The sequence below is a fragment of the Anser brachyrhynchus genome (assembly GCF_964034855.1).
Source record: "Anser brachyrhynchus genome assembly, chromosome: 11".
NCBI classification, from domain to species: domain Eukaryota; kingdom Metazoa; phylum Chordata; class Aves; order Anseriformes; family Anatidae; genus Anser; species Anser brachyrhynchus.
The window spans coordinates 6,976,074-7,003,557 of NC_137706.1; the positions used below are offsets into that span (position 1 = coordinate 6,976,074).

Below are 27,484 nucleotides of genomic sequence, written 5' to 3' on the forward strand. Positions count from 1 at the left end.
GCGGCCAGCACCTAACAAACCACTAAGAGCCAGTAAAGAAGTGAGTTTCCACTGGTGCAATGCTCTAGCAGCAAGTTATGAAAACAGCAAAGAAAATGAAACACACTAGGCTGCTTCAGAGAAGGAGTAACTCCAGAATAAGATCGTTAGCCAGTAACACAAGCTCATTCAGAAAATCAGCTGCTTTGAGGATAACTTTAATTAGAAGAAAGAATTGATTAAAATACACTCTTTCAAATAAGAATTTCACTTTTCTTAAGTCGGGACTTTTTTTTCCTTTTTTGATTTGTAAGCATTCATTACCACTTTTGTGTATAATAGCTCAATTTTTAGCTCTAAGTATGAAAAATCATAGAAGCCTCATCTCAACTACTTAGCCACACACAAACAAACCAACCAACCCTATTCCATAATAGGGAACTAACAAATCTGGTGACTACTCAGTACATCCAACAACACCAAGCTGCATTTCATAACTCATCAGTCTTTTGGATTGAAACTGTATGATTTCAGGACTTTTGTCGTTAATAACATCACCATCCCTGCACATACCTACTACTGATTACAACATCTGTGACAAAAGAAAAAAGCAATTGCTTATTGCCCAACAGGTACAGAGTGTGTGTATATATACACACATACTCTCATACACATTTTGAAGTTACTTGATTTTTTTAAAGCAATGGTACATTTTATTTGCACTTGCTAGAAGTTTACCTGTATCAAGTACAAAAGGTTTACTTATATCCATAAAGGTTTACTTGCATTCAAAAGAGTTCTGAGATTAAGGAACAAAAATAGCCACCAGGAACTAGAAAGCATTGGGTGCTTTCAGGGACAAGAGAGGTATCTGAAGCATGTCAATGTTGCTGAGGCACAACTGCCCCATAACTGTGATGGAAATAATCATGAAAGAAACACAATAGCACTCTCTTAGCACGGCTCCTCTATAGCTAGGTTCACTTACTTTTACCAGTAAGGCTCAAGCTCTGGTACTTATTTACAGTACTTTCCACCTGAAGGAGCTCATTAGCAACTGCCATTGTAACACAGCTTTCTTAAGAGTTCAATCTGATGTCAAAATGGAGCTCAACTGTGCATGGGAGTGACATTTGAATTGCAGCACCTGTAACTACATAACTCCATGCAGTATAAATCTTCCATGGCAAATGCTCCTAAGTCTGTGAATGGATTGCTTTCTGCAAATAACTTAGTTTTCATTTTACCAAGTCTTCCAGCTGTACAGCTGGTGTCTCTCTAAACACGATCGGTGTTATCATTCTGTCAGTTCTACCACTACCTCACTCATCAGCTATTACAACAAAGGACATTTTAGTGCTTTCAAGCCGGAAAGCGTTACTTTCCAAAAGATGTGTTAGAAATTTCTGCCTATAACCACAGTGGTGAGTAGGAGCGCGCTCTTTTACTCAAGCCCAAAAATGTAGTTCCTCATTTTGGAGCATCCGATGCCAACTGTAAGGCATTTGCTGCTCTCTCTCCTTGTCAGAAATGGAGCAAATCTCAGCTCAAATGGGAGGGGTTTCTCAGGTATGAATACAGGCAATCCTTGTTGTGTTTTTCTTTTCTTTTTTTTTTTTTCTTCTCCCCTCGCATACAGTTTTCATTTGACTTCTCTGGAAAGGGTTTCTGCAGCTATGCAGTGACTCGTCTCATCACTGGGGCACAGATTCACAAATTTACTGGAGAGGAGAAAAGGAGAAAGTGCTACCTGGAAATTATCTTCAAACTGGCAGAGATTTAGCTGAGAGTACTTCTTTGAGGACAACAAGTATAAACAGAACACAAAGTGATCCAGACTTGGCATTTAAAATCAGTCTGAGAAGTGATCACTGATGAAGCAAATACAGACAGGTTCTGTGGTTTGCTCCAAAATGTGCCTACTTCAAGTCTACAAAACAAATGATCACCTCTCTTCCATGGCTGAGAGGAGACAAAAGACATGGAAGAAACCATGGAACAATGGACAATTCCAGGTCCCAAAGAAAAAGTATGTGCAGGTGAAAACATACAGCAATCCAAGCAGAGGTTGAGTTAAATTCTAACAAACTACTAAGGGGATTCAACATCAACACACACCTATACTAGCACCATTAGAGGAATTGCATCTTCTAAATGCTATGTAGTATAAAATAATGTATCTTTCTGGTAGGTATCAACTCTTGTGACTACTACTTATTGATTCCTGGAAAATACACTGAAAGTGGGACTCCAGCATATTCTCATGTTTAGATTAGAAACATTTGGTCTGGAGCCCAGGAAGGTTTCCACAATATTGCTGGCATTGCCACTAACCTGCTGGGTGACCTGGCACAAGTCACTTAACTTGAAGATGTCTTTGAGAACATGTGTACCCATCACAAAGTGACATGCAAACACCAACTGTCACACCTACCAGGTGCTGGATACACACCCTTTCACTGACAAAAGCACCCCCTCTGGTTGCAAGCAGAAGCCAGTTGATGTACCAATCTCCAACCTAGCAGGCAACACACTGCTAGGTGGTCAGGTCACACACATAGAATAATTAATACATTGTATAATAATTGATAAGAATAACAGTTGATATTCCCACACAGCTCAAGCAGGTCTTCACCAGCATTGCTGGTAGGAATTTTCCTTGTGGAGGCTTTGACAGAAATCCCTTTCTGGGAGAAGGAAGGCAAAGAGCTCATGAGACTGAAAACTCAAATATCACCACCCCAACAGGGGATGAGTGATTCATCAACCATCTTAACTCATTCTCCCCTCCATCTCCAGTAGAAAACCCTCTTTGGTGCCAGACAAGGGCAGATGTTACAATGGGGTTCAGAGTACCTTACAGGTAGGTAACTTCAGTTTTTTATCAGTGGATGCTGTAACAAGATATTGTCAGGACTGTGAATCTACCCGCAGAAGAGATGGGAAATATTCCAAGATTTCAAGGTAACAAAAAAAAAAAGGAGGGTTATAAACATAGCTTTAAAAAAAAAGACGAGAGGGTGAAGAAATGCTTAAGAAGTAACGACTCAAACTTTTTCTGGGTCTGTACTTCCCTGTTCATAGAGGCACAGCTAAGACAATGCAGCTGGCTCTGTGACAAATGTGAAAAAATAAGCCAATTTGAGCTGGTTGTTAGCAGTCAGAGCATAGTGTCTCAGATAAATGAGTGTCTGCCTCAGGTATGGCAGCAGATCTTCCTGAACCATTCCTGAGAGACTTGCCAGGACTGCAGCAGCCCTTAGCCATCAAAAGCAGTAAGAAAGCTCTCTTCAATCTCCCCTCCCTAACTTTGGTAAAAGGTGACCTTGGAGCAGAATTTTCTTCCTGCCCTCTGCTCCTCATTCCAATTCCATCCTTCCTCCTGTCTTACAGCTAGACATGTTTTCTTATTTAACAGTAGATAAACCCAACACTTTCCCCAGCGCAGTTGCTCAAGCTGATCTGTGTGGGATGTCACACCTCTAACTGGAGCACTGTCTCTAACTTGGAGTGGTATTTTCAGCCTGATCTGATGTTTGCCAGGAGTCCCAGTTTGGCTTGGAACTTCTCGTCTGTCTATACTTATTTGAGCTAACAGCCTTTTATCAGGAAAGAGCAGGCAGGGAAAAAAATCCATGCAATATCTTGTGCCTGCTTCTATTTCTAGGCATCATATTTACCGATGCTGTTTTCTCCCTCAGATGTATTTCACCTGCTAAGGCTACTTCACCTACTACATTGGTTTTCTTTCTGTTCAGGAAAATAAATAGCACATCAAATACACAAAGGAAATAAAATTAAAAGAGAAAACACTAGTCACAGAAATGCTGTTCACCCACCTTCAAAGCCTTACAAAGAACAACTTCTTTTGCTACTTTGCCAATTCCACAGTCAAAGGAACCACACGCAGCAATCCCTGTCAAGGGCTGAGGGAGAAGGCTCAACAGAGAGAGAAAAATACAGAAGAAACGAATGAGGACCACAGGTAAAAAAGCATTAAACTCCTAAAATCCTGAAAGAATGGAAAGTACCTGACACTTCCTCTAAAAAAGGCCTTGTTGTCCACTTCTGACAAACCACATGGGGCTACAGTGGTCTCTTTTGAGGGCCAAAATTTCACCAAGAGTTAGAAGTAAACCTGTCCCCCATTCAAAACTTCCTTCTGTTCTGAGACTGTACTGTGTTTTTCATATGTAAGTACTCATATCATGGGATCACAGAATGGTTTGGGTTGGAAGGGACCTCAAAGACCACCTGGCTCCAACCCCCTGCCATGGGCAGGGACACCTCCCATCAGCCCAGGCTGCCCAAAACCCCATCCAGCCTGGCCTTGTGGAAGCATCACCCAAGCACATCCAGAGCGGCGACCAAGCCAGCAGAGAGCCCCGTGTCCTGCCTCACACAGACTGCTCTCTCAGCAGCACCAAAACTGGCAAGAGGAGAAGAACCTCACAGCAGGATTGGAACTGTCTGGAGCTGACCTGTGAGAAGCCCTGCTTGAACAAACATGACGCCTGGACAGATTTGCTTTTATAAATATGCAGGCTTGTTCTCCTGGTTCATTTTCTTTTAGCTTCTGAGAAGGCTTCAGCAATCCTGGCCTTATGGGACAGGGACTGGCTTGTGGCCACAAATTTCACACTTGGTTTCATGAGCAAAATCTAAACAGGCCCCGACTGCAAAGACCGTTGTGAGCAGCTGAGCTGCAGATGGATTTCTGGGGAGGGCAAGAGAGGTAAGAATTTTAAACATCTCTCCAACATTTTGAACCACTTAAGAGACTGGAAAAACAACTTCCTGTAACATGTTTAACGTTTCAAGCGGTTTAGCAGCTGGAATAGCAACCTTCCTACAGTTAACATTTAATAGTTTGTGCCACTCAACTGATGGAAAATTGTTAAATAAATTTAACCTGTAGAGGTCTTTTATGGAAAAGAAAAATAACTTTCCAGAAGTGAAGCAAGTTTTTTTGTTTTATTTTATTTTATTTTCAAATAAAGCCCAAAAGAATGGTAATACCATTAGCTACACATTACTTTCCAAATGTTAAATAAACTCTCGTCTAAGAGCAAGCAGCAGCGGTAAGTCAGCAGTTTCATTTCATAGGGGCTTATGCAATCATCTCAGGTTTTGATCCACACATGCACATGCCTTGCGAGCATTTAAGTGTCAAAGCCCCATGTCTCAGCGTTAAGTTACTAACCAAACAACAATTTTAAATTAATCAAAAGCAGGCATTAAGTTTAATAGGATTTCAATTAGCGACAGACCAAAATCCAAGTCCTAGAATCCTCTCAAAATACAAGCAAGCCTACAAACCCACAAGTCGGCCTGTATCACTTGAGATCAGACCCAAGGAAAACAAATAGCAGAACTGAATCTTGTGTTTTTCCAGGTCTGGACAGGCCTCAAAGCTAAAAATCTTTGCAGTTCATAGAGACAGGCACATTGCAGAAAGCAGAGAAGAGTGTGTAAAATTAACAAATAGCCACGTATAATGCTCTGTAATGACATGCACTCAGGACACACCCTGCAGCCATTGACAGATACCATCCTAGGGCCTCAGGGCTCCGATACTTGAATTAATGTAAGGATACAAAAACATTTAGTTTCTAGCTAGCTTTTGTGTTTGGCCACAAAAGAAGACATGCACACAAAACAAGAACAGAACGAGAGATTGTGGATAATCAGTGTTCTGAGCAGAGATGTAACAGATGGTGGAACAAAAAAAAAAAGTAGTTTAAGAAGAAAACAAGCCAGACAAAACTTCCTTACAATGATGGAACTGTAGTGGTGAAGAGAACATATGAGCACAGATGTTGAACAAGTAAGGATGGGCTCTGGTTGGTGCTGCCATAAGGTATGGCCCAGCCCCTTCCCAGAGCACGTTTCTATGGCCACAAGCTAATATCAGAGGGATTATTTTCACTGAGCCAGCAGCCTAAGCCATAGATCTCCCAAATATTCAAGCTGAGCAACAGCTAAGACAAAATGCATTGTCCAAGTCAGAGAAACACCTGGAGAATTTTTAAGCATACTCAGGCAAAGCAACAAAGCCACAGGGAAATATAGAATGCCATAGGGAAAGCCATACGGTACTAGAGATAAAAGTGTAGAATTCTATGTCACAGGCACAATAGGCACATAATCAGTTAGAAAAACAAAATTATTTTGAGAAGTATTTAACATGTCTGACAGACACACACACTCCACCATTTAAGCTCTAAGCCACAGTACACTCTGTTATTAGGTAGAAATTATGGGATCTCAATGGTATTGCTGCCACGTGGCAGGCTTTATTTTGTTTAATTTAACAATAAACTCATTATATTAACTGAATTCAATAGAAACAACAGGGGGAATCCTGTTAATTTAATCTTGAACATCGGAGTGCTTCTGAATGTGCTAAAAGAATGAACACAGAAGGAATTAGAGGAATGGCTTCATAAAGAAGAAGGAAGTTTCCATTTCCTCTGAATGCAAGTACTGAATTTAAAATGACTGATTTGATATTAAATCGTTTAGACATATGGTTACTGTTTCAGACAGGAGACTGAGCTTGATCTGACCTAACATAGACATTGTTACTTTATTTGGTGTGGATAAATCCCTACACAGGGGTTGCCGTAAAGCAGCAGGGTTTCAACCCACGTTAGCATGTGGGTAAATATCAGCAATGCCATTTTCCTGCTTCCTTGAACATGGAAAACAAGGACAGTCTCACACATCGCAGTTCAGACAACAGCTATTGAGTAAGAGTGATCCTAACAGTGCTCTCCTGGGTTATCTTTGCTGCTAGTAACAAGACCTTTGGGTTGAAACTCAAAGGACCATTCTTAAATCACTTCACAAGGTTTACAGCAAGCTCCACAGTTTTCTCCACTGCATTTATCTATACATTTCTTGATTTACATTGCAGGAGCACCCTGGAACATTTGACAAACCTCTGCCCCATTATTCATTGCAATTAGCTGTAGAAGCAAGGGATATTGGCATACCTTGATGCATTCCAATGCTTATAAGCAGAGCCAAGAAGAGACACTTGAAAACAGATAGTTAGTAGACATCCACATTAATAACTTCCACAGGAACTTCCTCTGCTTTGTATGGGCAGTAACTGTTACTTGTGGGGATCCAAACACTCAGACTTGCACTGCTGAATCAGAAAGGGAAAGGAGCGTGAAAAAAGGAGTGTGCCTAGGTGTAGAGCAGACGGGACCATGCTTTAGGTTAAGAAGTACTGGAGAACCACACCAGTACTTTTTAGTGAAAGAATCAGAAAAGAAGGCACATATCACGCATGTGCCCTGTCACAGGAGCAGGAGTCAGCCCCACTCAAGATATTCTCAGCCACAGCCCCTGACAGCGTGTACCTACCCACTGCACTGCTGTCCATTTCGAATCTGAACACCCATAGCCAAAACCTCCAAAGGAGATGTAGGTGACCCAAAGATACACATTTATAAAGCAATGAAGACAACACACTCAGGCAGGTTTCTGACAACCAACACATCTGCCCAAATTCTGCTCTCAAAATGCAAATTCATTGCACAAAGCTCATTCACTGCAGATTAGTTATCCTACCTGCACATACACACCTGCAGCAAACCAACAGCAGCAAAAGCGGCTCCATATAAACTAATGATCAGGTCAATTGTCCTTTGAGGAGAAAACTCAAGTCAATTTTAATAATAGAAATTACCACATGAAGGAAAAGAGACCACCTGCATTAGATCGTGGACCAACCCTTAATGTTCTAAAACATACAGACCTCATAAAACAAGCAATTTAAGTATTTCACACTATTCAACATAAATTCAGCTGTAAGTTTCTATAAATCTGTGTCCTGAAGGAAACACATGGCAGAAACCAATTCTGACCATTCTCAGAAGGGCCAGCTTATGGGCTTCTGGCATCACTAAGCATATCACTGCAATTCATTCTGAGAAACGCACCAATTTTTCCTGTGCTTTGTGGGCATCTACTAATTAAGCCTCAGTAAAGCTGCAAAAGCCACAGTGAGCAAAGTATTATTTAGACATTTTCCAGTAGCAAAAAGGGAAACAAAGACGGGTTATACGCATTTCACAAAGTCACGTAACGATCTGGTCACAGACGACTGGATTTCTAAATTCTGCATCCCCTGCTCCCTTGGCATCTAACAATATATCTTAGCTTCTAATTTTGTACGGAAGACATTTTTGAGAAAGTGCTGTCAAGTACAAAAAAGAGACATTGGTAAGCAGGATTTTTCCTGACCTAAAAAGACAGGTCTTGCCTATTTTGGCCTCTAGATATAACCAGCCTTGTTTTTTCAGGCCAGACTCAGACTGCTTAAGACTGACTGGCTAGAATAACATGACTCCGACAGCACATAGCATGGTTTGAGGAAGGAGAGGAGAAGCAAGGTAGAAGAACTGGAGAAAGGAAGAAGACTGAAGCTAAGAGAGAAGTGAAACCAGAAGCAAAAGCCCAGCCTCTAGCAGAACAAATTTTATACTTATGGTGCTCTTTTTGCTTTTTGGTTTTAATTATAAAACCCCCAGATTATTGTAATAACATTTGGAACAAATGTATTCCTTCATTCTGATGTTCCTCACGCAAACCTAAGTTTACAAAGGGTTGTTTCTGTTTACTGCAGGAACCAAACCCCAAATTCGGAATGGCTGCATTAAGAAACTTCAATGTAAGGAAACTTCACATATGGTTATGAAATCCGGGCTCCTTTGTTCTGAAAAGAAATGATCAGATAGGACAAATACACGTGAAACACTGGTAATTTTATGAAAGGGAAAGAACATACAGTGGTTTATCCTTTCACACAGGTAAAGACATGAAGAGAGCCATTTAAACATACACAGCAGTCAGCAGATATGCCATAGGATACCATAAAGGCCAAATGACTAGGAGAAACTCTTGTAGTTATTATCCTGCAGGACAATTAACATGCCCCCTGCCAGCAGGGACAGAACTGCTTTGCTAAATTGAGTCTTTGATAGTACCATTTTGGGAAAAGATACAAAGTCAAAGGGATGGATCGATGACCTCACCTGACAATATCTGCCTACCACCCCAGGAATCAAGGGAGAGACCACCAGGTGATTAGTAAGGAAAGTAAGGCAAATTGTCTTCGTGCTTTTGACCAGAATAGATGCTTAACACGCTCCCCATTTCTCCCCATTGTACAATGTTTACCTACTCCTGATACTTTATCATGCCCTGCCTTTGCATGTTTTGCATAATACTCCATCTGTGCTGGCAAAGAACTTTGCGTGCTGTCCCTTCTAAATGGATGCAGATCACAGGAGCCGTTGTATATGGCCACCGCCCAAGACTCTGTACGGCCCTTGATCTGCAGAATCCTGATGCACAGACATCACACGACAAAATGGGAAAGTTTTTTCACCCTTTTCAATGTCTCAAGGACACTCACTTTAAAGCACAGAAGAAAATACTTCTCTTCCTTCTACTTGAGATTTTCTTCCATGATATAAATTACCTATTATGCCTCTACTCTTATTGACAGCATTTCTTGACAGAAAAGATTAATTTGCTGTTAAAAACAGAACACAAAACAACCACTAACAAGAAAATATATAAAAGCAAAGAAGAACTTTGACTGTTTTAACAAGCAAAATATTTTGTGGCTTGTTCGGTAAAGTAAGCTTGTGACCTTTTCTCTTCCTCAAGGCTATTTATACTTCTGCATAATCCTGGATACCTGCAAATGCCTCAAGAAGCATCAGTCAGGACATCTGTTTGGAAAGGGTCCTAAGACCAATGCAAGGATAAAGCAAAGTTTTTTCAAGCCATTTCTGAAGAGATCTCAATAAAACTGAGGCACACACTAAGAACACAGACAAAAAGCACAAGTAAATTAACTATGGTGCTAAAAACCTCATCACTGGTGAATTCTGGACAGACATCTATATACAGATTCCTTGAGCTTCTTAATCCACAGCCTCCTGATGGACTCTGTAAAAGTACAATCTTAGTATCAACCCGTTACTATAGCACAAGAACTTGACACATGGCTGTAACTGTATTAAGTGAATCCATGGCTAACCCTTTGCCACAATTTATCTTGTTATATAGAAGTGATTACAAAGCCATTTTCAAAGCACAAAGTCTATAGAAGTCATAAGCCTAAAGAGCAGAATACCAAAACACAATGCACAGAAGTAGATTGAAAAGACCCAACGTATTTCATCTGTTCTGCTCCTACGAGTGTTCTGCCAGGGCAGAACCTGGTCACAAAACCCCTCATTAAACAAAAGACATGTCAGAATACCAAAGTTTTGTTAAGGTGTCCACTTGACAATGAAAATCAAATGCCCTTTCAAGTGGAAGTGAGGAGACAGGGACCTCTCCTACGCAGAGTCACAGTGCTGGAAGTCAGCCAGTCAAGACTCTGCCAGCGTGGGTTTGCATTTTGACCTATTTGCTAACAGGTTTGGAAAGACACAACTATACCAGGCCAAACCACGATAAAAGCTTACTAGTTTATTAATTTGCACAACCTAAAACAGAATAAAAGTCAGCAGATTAATAAGCATATAAACTGCAAATTCTGTTAGCTCATCTCCCATGGAACTTGTACTACAAAACAAAAAGGCCTTCTTGGTGCCCAACAGATGCAATAAAATGACAGCTCTCTCACCTCCCGAGCTCTATTTTATAAGTCATTTCTTTTCAATGTTACGTTTTAGAACAATTTGTTTTTAAACTCAAATCTAAACAACTAAATATTGAGTGTTTTTGAGCATTAAAATTTAGGAATAGAAAACAGCCACACAGGATCTTCCTCCCAGTTTAAATTATTTTATAAAAGACTGCCTGACCTACAAGTGCAGGCTACAAAGAGTTTTACAAGTTCTGTGCTTAGCCTGCTTCTGTCATTTCAGTGCATAAATTTAATGCAAAGCGGTTTAAAGAACTAACTTCCCATTACAGCCATGCCGTATGCACTGTTCCTGCAGTCCCCTCCACAGACATGTTTATTAGCAGCTCTCAGAGATCTTGCCCAAGGGTCAGATTAACTATTTTGGGAAAAAGGTAGTTCTATTTGTTTAAGCAAGAACTAGCAGCATATTTCCCACTGGCTTATATATCAGGTAGGAAACAAAGGACTGATGAGATTTTATGCTTAACCTCTGACAATTCCAAAATATTGCCTTTTTAAAAGTCAATAGTAATTCTTAAATATGCGCTAAAAGAACATATGCCACCAGTTCCAGCACTGGGCACCATATATGCTACAGTAACAGTATTTCTTTGATATTAAAAGCCAATGGCTGTTTTGTGGTAAATACAAATATAATCCACGAATAACCAGATGGCACCAGGGTGTTTTATGATCACAAAGAGACATGCAACACAGAAAAATGTTATATGTTATTTATAATAACTGTAAGAAGAAAACCATGTTTCATTATATGCCAGTAAAGACCATTGGCAAATACACAAACACTAGTATTTCCCATTTTTGTCGGAAAGCATCTGTCCACTGAACCAAAAATTGCTCAGTTCCAGAAAGCATTCAGTGACGTTCCTTCATTTGGCTAAGAATCACACAATCTAGTTTTGAAAGCACCTTTGGATGTCCTGTCCTGCTAGATTCTGAGCTGAATTCAAAGTTAGTTCAAGTTGCTCAGGGCCACGTCCAGAGGACTTGTATCTCCAGGGCTGGAGATTCCACAGCCTCTCAGGGAAACCAGGACCTGACCACTCTCATACCTAGCAGCAATTTTCCTTGCTCCAAGTGTAGATTGTTGCTTCTTGTTCTTTTGCCATGCACGTGTTCCCACAGTAACACCTTAAGAAGTCTTAATTTCGCTCACTATACAATAATGAAAGTTTTGAAGATACAGTCGGCTGCTGGGAATTGCTCCACCCTCTCTTATGGGGGATTTACTATTAATTCTTAAATCATACACCTGTCTGAGGTTCACACTTGTAATCCTCACCCCACAAAAAACAACCGCAAACGAAGTATAAACTCATGTCACCTGAGTTTGCTGACAGTTTGAAACCATATCTGCAGACCATGAATGGTCTGATTGATGTCAGGGGGTTGCTAAAACTGAGGATGACTATTTAAATGCCAGTGTAACTGAATATTTACGGCTAATATCAACAGCTATAAACAACTCACATTAGGTAAAAGTCCAAGATAAACTGTTCATGTCTCTGCAGGTGACAAAACCACAGTCATTTTGCATTTATGTGGACCAAGAAAAAGAAACCCCAAAACCACTAATTTCCTTCCTGATAAATTCTACAGCACAGTTAAGCTTTGGTAACAAAAAAAGAACACCACAATCAAAATAAATTCTAATAATCAATTATACATAGAGCATTCTGAGTTGGATTCAAGTCCCTCTTGTTCTAGTATCACTTGCTTACTGGGAGAATTTCCTCTTCTTCCCCTCTCTTCTTTGTGCTTAATCTGAATGATTTTTATTACTAAAACATTCATTTTTTATGCTCTGTTTTCTGCATTCTTCTCTTATGTTTTAGTTTCTCATCATTTAAGACAAGTGCAGGTTCTATAATCATCCTCCAGCTTTTTACACCCTCGTATAATGGGTTATCAGCAACACATTAGCATCATTCAGGTAATTAGAATGGCTGCCTGTAAATACAAAAGCAGAAATGTTACCTTAGAACACTCTCCAAGTAGGGGACACTTCAGAGTTGATGGATTTTGAAACTAAGCTTTTATTTTATTAAGCAGATATGAAATCCATTTTTCAGACTTTTTTCTTTAAAACACAATTCATGTGGTGTAAAACGCACTTGCAGAGAAGCCGCACTGCTCTAAAAGCTTTTTGTCTGAAAAGGGCCCCTATGGAAATAGCTTTGATTGACTTGGATGAGATGATGTTATAAAAAAAATTGTGAATGTCAAGAAGCACAAAGCTAATATAGAATCAAATTACTGAAAAACGATGTAGTGACGTTTTTTCAAGTAACAAAATCAGCTATTTTCAGGCAGGTTTTCCCACAGCCACAAAAGACTAGAGATCCAGGAGCTGAGGAAGTCTTACAACTGCACGCTATCCTAAACTTGTACAGATGAAGAAGGCATTGTATAGCTCATGTACATGCTACATACTCTTCAGCGCAACAGCATAGCGCAGAGGCAGAGAAAGGAGGAACCTATGTTCTAACCAGGCCTAAATCACTGACTCACCTGCAGTGGTCCAGAAGTAATTAGTCTTTCCTTACATGTCCTTGGTGATATGCAGCACTTACGTCATTGATATCCCAAGTACTTTCGACTACATTATTATGATTATTATTGTGAAATCTGCTTGATTTTCATAAGGCACAGTATAAACAGAACCACAATTGATTCAACTAAATGGGAAATCCAATGGTTTTCATTCCCCCAGTTAGCTATAGCAGTATCATGGCATTTAATCCAGTATTAGCAACCTCAGTTCATTAAACTGCATCATCTGGCACACACAGTGCTGCTGCACTGGCACAACTGATTTTGTACTGCTATAGAAACAGTACTGCTCTATTAACAGTATTAATTCATAACTTCTCAGATGAACTCAATTGTGCTCAATTTTTAGAGGAAGAATAATAGAACACGGACACAAAATGTAAGAGGTCGCATGATTAGCAACATGTTTCCATCCAACTGGGAACACTGCAGAAGAAGGGATGATCATTCAGCTTCTGAAAGTAACAGAGGAACGTATGTTTCCAGGGCATCTGACCAAGACAATGGAAAATCTGCCAGTTAGCTTCATTATTTCAGAATCAAATCCTTAATTCATTAACTTGCAAACCTGCCAAACCTCATCTGGCTGTGACGTCTACACAGACGAAAGCAGTCAGAGAAGTAAATGCAAAGGAGGAAAATTATTTGCCTGCATATGAGATATTGTAGATTTTATTCATCCTTCTTGTTTTTTCCTATTACTTAAATGCCGAGATGGAAATTAACATTTGACTCTGGTTTGCGCATCTCATCTAGAGTACAGAAGTCAAACTTCTAGTTTCCATCTCTGATAGAATCAGATCTGAAATCTGTCTAAAGAGAATATGCCTTCATCTGATCTTTACTAGCCTAATCACTAGCTGACTCCAAGCTCTTCCCATGCTTTTTTTTATGAATGTCTGAAAAGGTTTTATGAAAGTCTGACATCATAATCATAAAATGACTCATGCCGATCCCCGAAGCTAAAGAATACAGACTGAGTTTTGCTGAGTAAAATATAGATGCTTCTGCTGGGGTATTCTTTAAATTGACTATTCAAGATGTAAATCTGCAACTCTCGGACTGAATGCTTGGCATAAAATGTCAAAGGACAGGATTCTTTGCCCTTTAAGGTAACTGTTTCTTTTGCTGACCTGCTGCTATTTGTAAATTCTTTTTCTGATTTCATTTCTGATAAATGAGAAATTGAACAACTTAGTATGCTTACAGGGCAATAACCAGAAGACCTCAGGAGTTTCCACTGTTGTCTGTTAGAAGCACTTTTGAAAACAAATTAGTAAAAACAACCACCTTTTACATGCCAGAACCAATAACTACTAATGGAGATCCCCCCCGCCTTTTTCTTTTTTAGCATAGAGCGACCAAGCTGGAGCTCCAGAAGGGAACGCAACATCCGAGCATCCTGACTGACCTCAGCACTTGCAGCAGACCAAATATGCTCCAACTTCAGGGTATGTTTTGCTGAGTATTTGAACAGTTTGACATACTGTTGCAAAGATGGGCTCCAGCTAAAGCAGGAGCTCTCATGTTTAAGCTGCCCTAGCTTACTTGTTTGAGAGAGAAATATCCTAACAATAAAAAATAAATCCAAAATTATACAGACTGCTTGAGAAAGACGACAGCATGCACTGTGTAAATCCATATTGTGGCTGCCTATTCACAATATTGACTGTCAATGGTGCTTGGTTAAAATGATTATTACACACAGCATGGCTAACTTTTAAATGTAAATGGTATGCAAATATATGCAATGCCATCTTTAATGCAGATGTAGCAAAAAGTTTTAAGATACGTAGGGCCTAATTAGGCCCTACATCAAAAACCACATATAAAACTTGACTCCAAAGTCTCAGCAAAACAAATTTGAGCTCAAAGTCCCAGCCTACACACCTACAGAAGCAGGGGGAGTAATCCTTTCCCTGCGACTTCTGAAAACTGAAGAATGCAATGAACCCAAATGTTTCATTTTCTTTCTTCAGACAGAGCACCTGCCTTACAAGGAGATGCAGATAAAACAGCACAGCCATTTCATTCTCTTCCCTCTCAGTATTAAAAACAGTGAAATAAAGCCTACGTTTTGTTTGGACTGCATATGAAAGTCAGGAATAGGGACACACAAATTCCTGAGCAATGTAAGGCTCAGCCTAAGTAGGGGCGGGGGGGGGAAACGCATAGTTTGTTTATTGTGAGCCAGGGGCTGCACTGTACTGGCCCTGCCACTGGGACTCAGATTACCAAACTCATTGGAATAGAAAAGCACTTGCACATAGTCGAATCCAGAGACAACAATCAGCCTTAGGGAGTTATTAGTACACTGAAATGAATGAGGCAGTTGACAGCACGCAGCCATCAAGCAGGTATATGGCACTGAATGGAATTTCCAGCCCCACTCCCTCTCCCCTCCTTGGCTGTTAAATACAGTCATTTCTAAAAAGAGAGGCTCAAGTCTGGGCTGTGACTGGCAAATTCCACAGAGGGCAGGGACTGCAGAGGGCCTGGGTATGCTTTTTAACATTTCAGATAGAAGGAAAATGTCCCGCATCAGGTCAAAATGACAGCCAAGGACGACAGCCTTATTCCAAGAAGGATACCAGTCCGAGCGCTGCCTGGAACTGCAGACAGGCCTAGTGTCAGACCTGAGAAAAATCCGACCACATCCTCTTCCTGGAAAGGAAGCAGCCGTAAACTGTAGTTGCTCCTGATCGGCTACGGAAAAGTAATCAGACCCACTCCACCCTCCAAAGGTACGTGGAGAAGAGGATGCAGTCATCTCCAGCAACTGCACATCCCTTTTCAGGAGGGAGCCAATACCTTCCCTTCCTGCCTCAGTATCTAGCCATCCAGTGCCGCTCCTCAGCCAACAGAAAGCCGGAGTTCTGTCATCTTTCTCCACCCACCTGTCTCCTCACACCCACCTGGAGCTCTCCCTCCTTCAGCTGGGCTGCTGGAGGCTGCTCCCAGCCCCACCCAGCAGCTGGCCCCAAACCCGCCTCTCCCGGAGTCACGAAATTGGGCTGCAGGCATTTGGATATTCAAGCAGACTGTATAAATTTGCAGAGAAGTCGATGCCGCTTGCTTCCTATCTCTTGTGGCAGCCCAGTTTCTTTGGGGAAAGATGCTGCAAATTATTCACTGTGAAATATAAAGCTTGCTTTTAATTTTGTTCCAGTTCTATTTCCCTTATATCTATTTTTCCAACATTATGAAGGAAAAAAAAAAAAAAAAAAAGAGCCACCACGTCAGCCCAGTCCAAGCCAGACATAACATCCTGCATACACTGCCCAGGGTATTATAAAAAATGCCTTTTGGTTCTCTCCCCCACCCCTCGCGGCGAGGCCCGTTCCCCTCTGCTGCCCGCGAGCCAGCAGTGCTTTCCAGCAGGCTGCACACTCCAATTCCTCGGCCCTCGCATTCCTACAGACGCAAACATAGTTGACTGCTTGGAGTACTACGGACTTAGCAACTGTATTTTTCCATCTTCCCGAAAAACAGGGTGGGGAATGACACCGACAAATCCTCTTAAATCACCGTATAGGCGCTGCGTCGCCAGCTGTGAAGTTGAGCAGCTCCCTGTTCCGTACTGTGCCGCTGGGTAACCAAGAATCTGCGAACACTGCAACGATCCCTAGAAACTACACCAAGGCTAGAAAGGAAAGCAAACCTGGCCAAATGCTCGTTTTATTAGTGCAGAGCACTGTCACGGGCAAGAACCGAGCAGAGTAGCTTCAGAGGAGAGCTCTTCAGGACAGCAGCCCCTTTCAGCACGGCAGCCCAGGCTCCCTGTTGCCTCTGTGCACATGATTTGCCATTCCCACATTCTTCCAGGCACTGCAGCAATGTTCTGAGCCTTGTATTTGAATTAACCAGGCCCAGAGGATAAAACTTTCAAATTAAACACATTCCTACAGGATTTCAGGCTCATTGTGTATGCACCAAGGAAACATAACATCCTAAAAATAATACACATACAGAAAGAAGCACATTTTGCAGGCACATTAAAGCAGAATATGAATTATAAGCAACCTCATGGGAAAAGACGTCAGACCACATGCAAAATGGAGCATTTGTAAATAACCTCATTCTTTGTAAGCTATCACAATTATCATCAGCTATTTATTTTTACTCACTAACAACACATCGATCGTTGCTGAAATTGTCCACTTTTTCTTTTTTCCCTGCTGAATTGTGGAGCCCCAGAATGTACAGAGTTCAAGCTAACAGCTGTATAGATTATTAATCATTAGCTCGAGCTCAATTTACATCCACTTCAGTACATGCTATTTCATGTTTGGCTCTGAGACACGTACCTCACCAAGTTGCCACTGGTAGAGCACAACATTCAGAAGATTCTAAAGCTTTTGGCAAGATTTATTTGATATCAGTACTACGAGTTCACACGTACCAAATAGCTTTAAAATCTTTACACTGAAGAACTCTCGGCATTCAAAGCATTCAAGTACTATGCTATTGTTCAGAAAACTACAGCAAAGGCAACATTGGTTTAGTTTGGAATATTGAAGTAAAAACTTTAGCTGTATTTTTCTAGGGTTTAGCCTTTTAGACACAGATTCACAGGATCCTGATATTTCAAATTACTAAACATGACAGAATATTTAAGGGCTTTGCACATTAAGCCCAATGAAAAATTCAAAATCCCTGACTGGAATTAGTAATTTTGCCCCAAGCTAATCAGAGATGTTATTCCAGTAGAACCAAAGTCTTACAAGTTGGCCCTCAGCTTAATTTCACTGATTAAAAAAATTAATACAAGTCAGTTTGCTTTGCTACAGTCCCTTCATAAGCCAGCTGAAACTGGTACAGAGAAACTACAATCTGAAAAAAAATATTTTGAGCATCTGAGGAGCACTTATTCCTCTTATTATATTAACTTGTGATTGGCTTTAAACTTGAGTTTGAAACTAATCAGAAGATGGGGAACGGGAGGCTCTTTGTGGTTAGAGCACTCATTTGAAGATATAAGGCTTCTAATCCCAGCTCTGCCAAGATTAACTTGCCTTTACAATTTACCCCCTCCAAGAGTGGGGAAAGTTAGGAGTTCAAGCTTAGCCACTTACACCAGTGCTCGGATTTTCAGAGGCATCAAACAACTCAGGATACACAATCAAATAATCAGAAGCTGAGAGAGGAATTCTGATCATTCCTTCCGACGCTTAAATCATTTGCCCCCACATCCTGAAGGCATTAGAATGCACCACTGTCCACAGGAGATGGTCCTGCACTAAGACAAACAGTAGTTAGGTAAAATGAATAAGCATTTTAACATAAATAGGTGAAAAATAGTTGAATTGCATTCCAATCAAATGTAGCCAACCTTTTCCAAACTATTATTGTGGTTTGGGTTCCTTCATCGAACGTGTGTTTAAAGGGCTTCATGAAGAATGACCTACAGAGGGCCACTGTTCCTCCACTCCCTGTCCCTCAGCCAGAGCTGACAGCATCAGAGACTTCGGGGGTGCTGCCTAAAACCCACAAAATTATGCATTTCAGACACCAGAGGGATGAGAGCCATTAGACTGCATTAAAAGTACACAGAGAGAAAAGGAAAGAATACATTTTAGAGAGAGCTGTGCAAAAAGGAGTAGAGTGGGGTCACTAGCAGGCGGAACTCCATTTCTGAACACATCGTACTTTTAGCTCTAGTCAGCAGGAACAGACCCAGAATTAAAGACACATGGAAATCCTTAGCAGAGATCCAAAATTTACACTATGCTGTACGCAGTGAAGTGCCGGCTATTCACACTGAAGCAGTGCATGTGCGACTGAAGTCTCTAACCACAGTTAATGATCAACATTTCCATATTTCTCTCAGGAATTATAAATATTTTTTTCCAGATGTTTAAACTTGGATATTAGGTCTGGTTCGGTTGTTTTTAAGCTTTGGCCAGAAGAACTACTTCTCCATTAACAGAGAACTCCAGGAAGGGAATTATCATCTGACTTGCTGCTTAGAAATTCTATTCTTTACCTTAAGCAGCATCCTTTTCTGTTCTAAATAAAAAGGACAGTGTTTTGGGTATCACACACATTCTCAGACTCCAAGGTATCTCACATCAAAGAATTGTTAATTAAAGGAGTAATTAGTGAAATAAACACACTGTGGAAACCAGACAACAATCCATACAATGCTTCTCATCTTACCAACTGTGCATAACCTTTTATAAACAAACTAGCAAAAACAATAAAGAGCAAAGAATCCCAAGTGCTGTAGCAACACCCATGAGCCAAAACCAAAGGAAGCCATTTGTAGCTACTCTGTACGTAGAGCTTTGGCAGTACTCAGTCTGTGAACAAGCAGCTACTGACGCATTTAATATGTTCTGCATCTTATCAACCTTAGACTAACATTCTCACAAAGAACTCAATGCCTTCACAGTCAATGCAGAACACCGCTTGTAAAGTCACTGCCTACTATGGTACTGTCTACAATGGGGACACAACAATACTCCAGAAGTCAGAAAAAAAACATTCAAATGGGATGTTTCCTGACATTATACCTTTTCTAGAAGCAGCTGTACATCTGCACAGTGGTTCTCATGTTGTCTTTCTAAGGACTCTATGACAGGCCAGAGATACAGGATAACACACAAAACATGTCCTCAGCATTAGACTTGAGCTCCAGTGACAATTCACCATACACAAATATGTAAGGCTATGAACAAAGCCTTGCAAGTAGCTCATTTGAATCCAGGCCCTGAGCTCACTCGACATATGCTTAAAAACACCAGACCCTTGCAGGTGCTTGGTCTTTGCAGAGATCTGTAACTACCTGATCCGAGTTACCACGCACTGGTGGACAGCTGCAGCTCCGGGAGACATTTGACCCAGACCAGGCTTCTGCAAACAAATTCAATCTTGACTGTTGTGTGGGCACCATAAACCACAGCATCTTTCTTTTATCCGTGATGGACTTGGGTAATGCAGTACATTGCACTGCTGTTGTACCTTTGCCTTAGAGGCTGCCTATTGCGTTTACTTTACTATGCAATACACGAGTTGACCTTGCTATTACTATCCTTATTCTGCACTCTTCCACATACGCCAAAAGCAGCATTTTCTTCATGTGCTTGCTGAAGACGAGTGTGTGCATATGTGTACACGGCCACTCGAGCATGAACCTAGACAAGATGCAAGCATTTGGAAGATGGGGGCAGCAGGGAGAGACAGAATTTGAACTACGACACAAACATATTGCCAACATTTAGTTTTGTGTTTTTAACTTAAGGCTCAAGAATTATCCCACATCAGCTAATACCTGTAACTTATGGATAAGAAAGACACATAAGAAATGTAACCACAGACACTAAGAGCAACCACGTACACAAGTTTTGTGTACACAGATCACTCTAAAGGCAGATCCTGGATAACAGTTCAGTTCTTTCTTGAAGACAGATCTTTAATTCCTATGCTTTGAGTAAATAAGTGGAGCAATAGTAAAGCTGAGAAGCTCTAAGTCCATTTTATAATTTAAGGCAGATTTTGTACTAAAATCCTGATCAGTCCACACAGCAATGCAACCAGAAAGCAGGCTTCTTCTAGTTATCTGCTGAAGAAACATATTGCATGTCTTGATAGAAAATTTCACCACTCCCTGTGTTGGACTCCAGGTTTTGTTTTCTGCAGTCTCTGTCTTTCCAATCACACCAAACTGTGACTGTAACTTAGCATAACCAAATTCTTCCTGGACAATGTTCTTTAGTCCTAAAATAACAGTTCTGCACACTGAGTGAAGAAAAAAAAACCTAAAGCATTTCTTTGGCATTTTCCTTTCCTGGCAAGGAAAAAAATCAAGTGAGCCAAAAGGAGCATCCAGATTTTAAGTCAATATTGCACCAGAACATATGAAAATACCAATGCATAAATGTATAAAGCCTAGACTACTAACAGAAAGTGATTATTTATTGGGTACAATTGCAAGGAAGGATTTTACTTTGCTTATTTCTCCAGTGCTTAGCAAGCATTGTTGGCAGCTTCCCCCCCAAAACACCCCCATCAGTCTATCATAGTAAGCTTGCTTGCATACTTATTGCATCTGCTTCTCATTTAATGACCATTGTTTTGGTCTGTCAGAAGAACTACAACAAGTATCCAAATCTGCAAGATTAGGCAAATATTTTGACAATGTTGTGTGTCTCATTTTCTTGGAGAGAAAGAATAAAGAGGATTTTCACTTTTCACATAACTTCACTGGAGCTCTTAATCAAAATGCTACAGAAAATCAAATAGCAGATTGAACATACTTCTAGTGACAAAATAAAGCATGCCACTTTGTTTCAGATAGCTTGCCAATTCTCTGCACATTGGTATCTCAAGAGCTCAAACACAGGACTTTAAAATATCGTTCACATCACACGGCAGCTGCTTCTAAGCAGAGAAACCAACAGAACCAGGGAGCTGTAAATGACAACTAAATGGTAATGTGGATGATTAGGACACTGAAAAATTAAAAAAAACGGATGGCCCCAACCTGTAGCCTTTTAACCTGAAAGCACTGCATGTCTTCCTAATAGAGGCTTTTCTTTAACTCAATGCAATAGCAAATATTCATAAAATGTAAATTCATATCCAGATGCTTAACCTCAAGTCTCACATCAAAGCTAAGATTATTCAAACTGTATCTCAAAGGTAAATAGAACTAGTTCCTAACCAAATCATTATGGGCTCTAAATCAGTGCAGCAATCAAGCAGAGCTACACCAACTTCTACATTACTATATCATGCCTGAAAAGTGTACCGAGAAGCCAACAGTAGCATGTGTTGGGCAATGAAGGAGAATCCACTTACACTCATTTCAAAGCAGTAAAGTGAATGCTCTAAGCTGATGAAAACCAAGGCTAGAATTTTTTTGAGGATTTGGTGCCTCAACTGTTACTCAACTTTCTTTCAACTTTTCAAGGGCTTCTTTACTCACATGTTGCTCCAAAGTCTGCTTCTCTTGTAGCTTTGAGTTTAGGCCTGCTACAACACAGTCAACTAGTTAAGCATTCCTCTGCTGCTGTCTATGATACCTGCTACAGTGTTGTGTAAAAGACACCACATTGGCAAGGCAATGTAGTAGCCCCCTTGAGAAACACCCTGTTAAGGACCCAAACATCAGCAAGAGCTGTCAATCCATAAGCTTGTTCCTACTTTCAGGCCAAAGAACTAATCTGGGAAACTAAAAGACAAGCAGGTGACGTCTTTTCCATGCAGGATTTCAGAACAATCCCTGTGCAGCTCATAAATGCCCCCTGCTCCTATTCTGGCTAGGGAAGAATTAGTTACTGTAAGGAGACTGCTTAGGATGGTGGCTCCCAAATTGTCTTAAGTAATTGGCAGATGTTTTAGAAATACAGCAACTTCTTTTCCCTGAATATTTCTTATCATTTATGACATGACAGCTTATATGAGAACAATATAATACTTCCTTTTGCACTTCTGATTTTTACTCCTTTCCATCTTCCTAACAACCAAGCTTTTAATTAGAAGCTAAACATGTTCAAACTTCCCAACCCACAGAACGCAAAGATGATTTTATTACTAACAATCCACGATGAAAAACACAGTTATTGTTTCTCTCTCAATACCAATTGGCACCCTGACCACAAGCCCCGAGAGCCCCGTGCTGCAGAAGGAGCAGCCCCACGTGCCGCTGTGCACAACAGCCTGAGCTGGGCTTCGTGCAGTGAGGACAGAAGGGCTGCGCTCAGCACATCAGTCAGCAGCCATCGCCGGCCCCTCAGCCACGCTTCCAACGCGCCTCTCCTCTGGGGATGGTCAGCTCAGAAGAGACTGGACGTTTAGAAACTATTTCTGCATCACATCTCTTGCTCCACCTAGTTCCAAGGACACACTGGAGCTCACAGCGGTGTCTGTGCGCATCACAGAAAAATCAGGAGGTATCTGCAGCACCTCTTAACACGTATGAACAGAAACTATAGAAACTAGAAGAGCTGAAAAGGTTTCACCACCCACGGCGACCCTCATTTCCCTTGATGCTATGTGGGCAGCGCAGCTGCAGCTACCGTCCACCACAGATAATCTCCAGTTTCAGCCACTAAAGGTTTTTTTTGGTTGGTTTGCACCTTCCTCTCATATGATGATAATTTCATCACGGTGACACATCAAAGGAGTAGAGATGCTGTCGGTAGTGCTAACAAGTCTTGTCTGATCTCAGACCTCCCGTTCCTTAATTTTTACTGCTATCACTGAATCATCGTATTGCAAGAAGAAAACAAGTCGGAGATGACTCAGCCTCAAGCCTGGCTCATCCTCTCTTGGCACACCATGCCCTTCTGCTGCTGTAACACAGGCTGAATGACAGAAACTAAGCGGACCTCTTCCAATATAAACACTCCTTCTGTTTGGCCATCTTCCCTGCAAATCCATTATTTCTCTGATTTGACTGAATCCCGCATCCACCATCATGGTCATTGTCCAACTGCATTTGACTCATATCTGTCTCCATTGCTTCCATGCTCAAGATTTTAATGGTTTGTTCAAAGAACGCTGGCAAGCATAACATAATCTTTCCCTTGCCTTTAATTTGATTTTGCTTCCATAATGTCACCTTCCTTTTCTTTCAGTGATAAAGTAGATGTTCTACTTCTTTCTTCCTCCAATACATCCACTTCGCCCATGGCAATACTTCTTCATTATCTTTTTTAATGCTTGCTATCTTTCCTGCCTAACCCTATTACTTCATCTCATCTTTTCTTTCAACTTTTCCAAGTTCAGTCAAACCTTCATCTTTTCCACATCAGAAATACTGACCTAACTCACCACCATCACCTTGCCATCCTCTCTAAGCTTGCAGGAGATGTTTTACAGCCAAGAACTCTTCTCCAAGTGCAGTACAGGAACCATAAAATTAATTCTCTGCTCCCCAGATTGACCAAGCCTTCAGGCTCAGACCCATAATTCAGAATGTTTTGCAGTTACTCTTCCCGACCTGTCAGCCCTCTTCAGTGTAGCCATGTGAGTTCCTGTTCTTTAAATAGCATTCTTCTTTTAGTTTCCAAGTTTGTCTTTTATTCCTGCTTCTCCCTTCTTCAACACATTCATATCCTTTGGAAAACCCGTCTTTCCATGGATGACAACAAGACCCATCATTTACTTCACAATTTACAACTGCGAAGCTCTACAATTTCATAATACCATCTCCCATCCATTCTACTCTCTGCTTGTGGATTTATCACCACAAATTCATAACTCATCTCCTCCCCTTGGAGCCATCCCATTGCCTCCTTACATAATTCACTACAGACAAATATTGTGCTCACATTGCCAACTATAACATGGCAACATGTCATCTTTTTTCACCCAACCTGGCCATTTGAAAGTTAAAAGGGCCACATCTAAACTCTGCAAAAAACTCCTCATGGCATAATATACAGCCTTCTGTATTTCCTTAAACAACACCCACATGAAGAAGGAAAAGAAGCCTGTGTGGATGCACTGAAGTTGCTGAAACATCTCAAAAAAGTCCTCGGATTTCTATGAACAAAAAAATCACAGATGCTTTCTCATTATAGTGACCAAGTGTTTTTCACAAGTCAGAAAATGGAAGTCCGTGTCAGCTTGGTCAAATGCAGTAGTACAGAACACCCTGTACCAAGTTTTCCCCATGCCTGCTCAGAATCAGTTACAAAATAGGAAAAAACTAAAAAAAAAAAAAAAAAAATTTGAAATAAAGAGGGCTCAAGAAATCATTAAAAAGGTGATAAATCACTACAAGTGAGGGAACCTGTAGACCATGATATTTTTAAGTGAAATTCCAGGACAACAAATCAGCAAGGGTTTTGTCAATAGTTTCCACAAGCCCTACTCCTTTTCTGATTCTGCATCCTACCTAGCATTTTGACCAGTATCTGACAGTCTGCCTAGCCCAGAATAAACTTACATTTCCTTTCCTAGCAAGAAGCTGCAGTTAACAAATCCATGGTATAAAAACAAGAAATAAACCACCAGCTTTAAATCCCTTCACTGTCCCACAGCCTTGAAGGCACAAGGACTTCTTTGGGACAAGTAGCAAAGCACATGAAAATTAACTGAGAGGAGGAAGTGACTGGAAGAAGCAGTAGGAATTCTCTGCTCTGCCATTAGCTTGCTGATTTTTGCTTCCCCCATGTTTTCAAGTTTTTTGGTTACCTATTTTTCCTGGAGGCCTTCATAACACAGACATCTTCCTCTTAGTTTAACTATCGGGAAGAACTGCAGAAGGAGGGAAAAGAGGAAGAATTGTGCATCAGTTCCTTTCACCAGACTTACTTCAACACTGTCACATCTCACAGGTCACTGCCAGCTTTTCCTCAAGTAATTGTTATGTCACGGTTTTCCGTTACCCTATCTTAAAAACTCCTCCTTAAACACACACACCAATCCCCTCACTGGGATTCATATCCTAAATTTACTCATGGTTTTCTTATGTACAGGAATTTTTACTCTTTTTAAAGACATATTTATGAAGCACTTTTTCAGTGCATGTCTTGAAATACATTATAAAGTTGGGCAAGAGTTATTATCCTCGTGCTATAAGCAATTTAACAGAATTAAAACATCTACATATGAGACTGAACAAAACCAGCAGCTGACCAACAAACTAAGCTGTCCCACAATTCTCAGGCTTTTCGTTGACTAACCATTTAGCCACAAATTCCTATTGGCTTACTTTGCATATACCAGTAAATTAATCCTCTCTCATACACGTAAAATCCCAGTTCAGCTTCTATGCTGTAACATGCTGTAACAATGCTGTCATCACTGCCATTTTCAACTAATTTTACAGAACGAAACCAAACTACAGCATAATAAAAACTTTCTAAAATGTTCCCAAGAGTTCCTTTGTTTTTAGGCTTCTGGGTAGAGCTGACCATTTTCAGACTTTCTGACAAAAATCAAGGGAGCTATAGACAACAGAAGCTTCAAAGCTTTGCTGTACTTTGTGAAAGGGAAGAAAAGGTGCTGGCAGTAGTCTCAAAGCATCTCTTGCCCAGAAGTTATTTTTCTGACAAAAGAATGGAATTGGTCAGGCACAGGATATTAATTTGTATCTCTCAGAGTCTGGGAAGGCACAATGATAGCTCCATAATGGTAGAAATACATAATACAGCTCTTGCTGTATTTTTCTTCCCATGTCCATCCTGCTGCATGTTACACTTCTGCAGCCACCTTGGAGAATTATTGCTGAAATATTTTCTGTTTTCACTGCTCTAGGGTCTTGTTTCAAATTAAAAGAAAACCATCTGAATGGTTGTAAAGATACTCCACAGAAGGGCTTCACTTTGAAAGTATCACATTCATCCGTGTTCACTAGTCCAGTTTTGGAACCATCAGCACTGGTTTTCCCTTTTCTTTTTTTTTAATCTTTTGTTTTCAGAACAGATTTCTGCCATGAGTAGTTGATTGACGTCATCTAAAACAGAGTATCCAGTGGCACTCTTCTATTGGTATACCACAACTTGTTTTATCTTTAACAAAATCCAAATATAAAAGATGTTTAGTAAAATCAAAGAGCTTTGTAGAAATTATGCACATACTTAATAGCTGAAGTTAGTGAAGTGCAATACAGAACTGCTTTTCAGGTGTCAGCCATCAAAAACAGATATCATCCACCTATCTCTTCTAATGTAATTTGCACCTGTTTGAAAGGGCTAACCACGGCCACAGGGTTTCCCACTGACACTGGCAGAGGAACTTCACGGTTGTGAGCATATCCTGTAATCTACTGGGCACAGCACAAGTCCAAGATATGGAATGAGTGCCTAATACCCTGGCTGATGAATGAAATAAGAAGGGCAGCACACCCAAAGCAAATGGACAAAAGAATCTGTCAAAGTGCTGCATTTTCTCCTAATCCTTCTCATCTCACTAGAAGCAAAAGACTGATAACCACAGAGATAAAGTCGATTTTTCAGAACAAACCTCCAGTTACACGCCCACAACACTCCACACAAACAAGGCATTTTTCTTCTCAGAAAATTGCATGAAGACCTCCCTGAAAAAAAGTCATGTCAAAGTTGTCCTGAAGGCCCAGGAGTGGAAAAGACTGGTCAGAATTGCTAGAAACACAGCCATCCAACAACATGTGGTGCAATTCCCTTAAATAAGAGAGGCAATGTGTAACAATGTTTACTTTGTATTTACTTTTACACAGATAGCCTGGAATAGTTTAGCTTCATAGCATGACAAATATAATCTGATGTTAACATATAGCACCACCTGATCAAACTATCTGGCTCAAATTCTACTGTTAGTGCTCAAAATTGGTGT

The 27,484-nt window shown here is 40.6% G+C and overlaps 1 protein-coding gene and 1 long non-coding RNA gene across 6 annotated transcripts in view; both read right to left on the reverse strand.

Annotated features, from left to right (window-relative positions):
* The window catches only part of RORA (RAR related orphan receptor A), a 432,323-nt gene that overhangs the window by 247,382 nt on the left and 157,457 nt on the right, over positions 1–27,484 (reverse strand). The window lies entirely within an intron of this gene.
* Positions 1,576–27,484, reverse strand: part of LOC308201181 — a 103,915-nt gene continuing 78,006 nt past the window's right edge. The window contains exon 2 of the long non-coding RNA XR_013956099.1: positions 1,576–18,696. This is a non-coding gene — a long non-coding RNA (uncharacterized lncRNA). The remainder of the gene's footprint in view (positions 18,697–27,484) is intronic.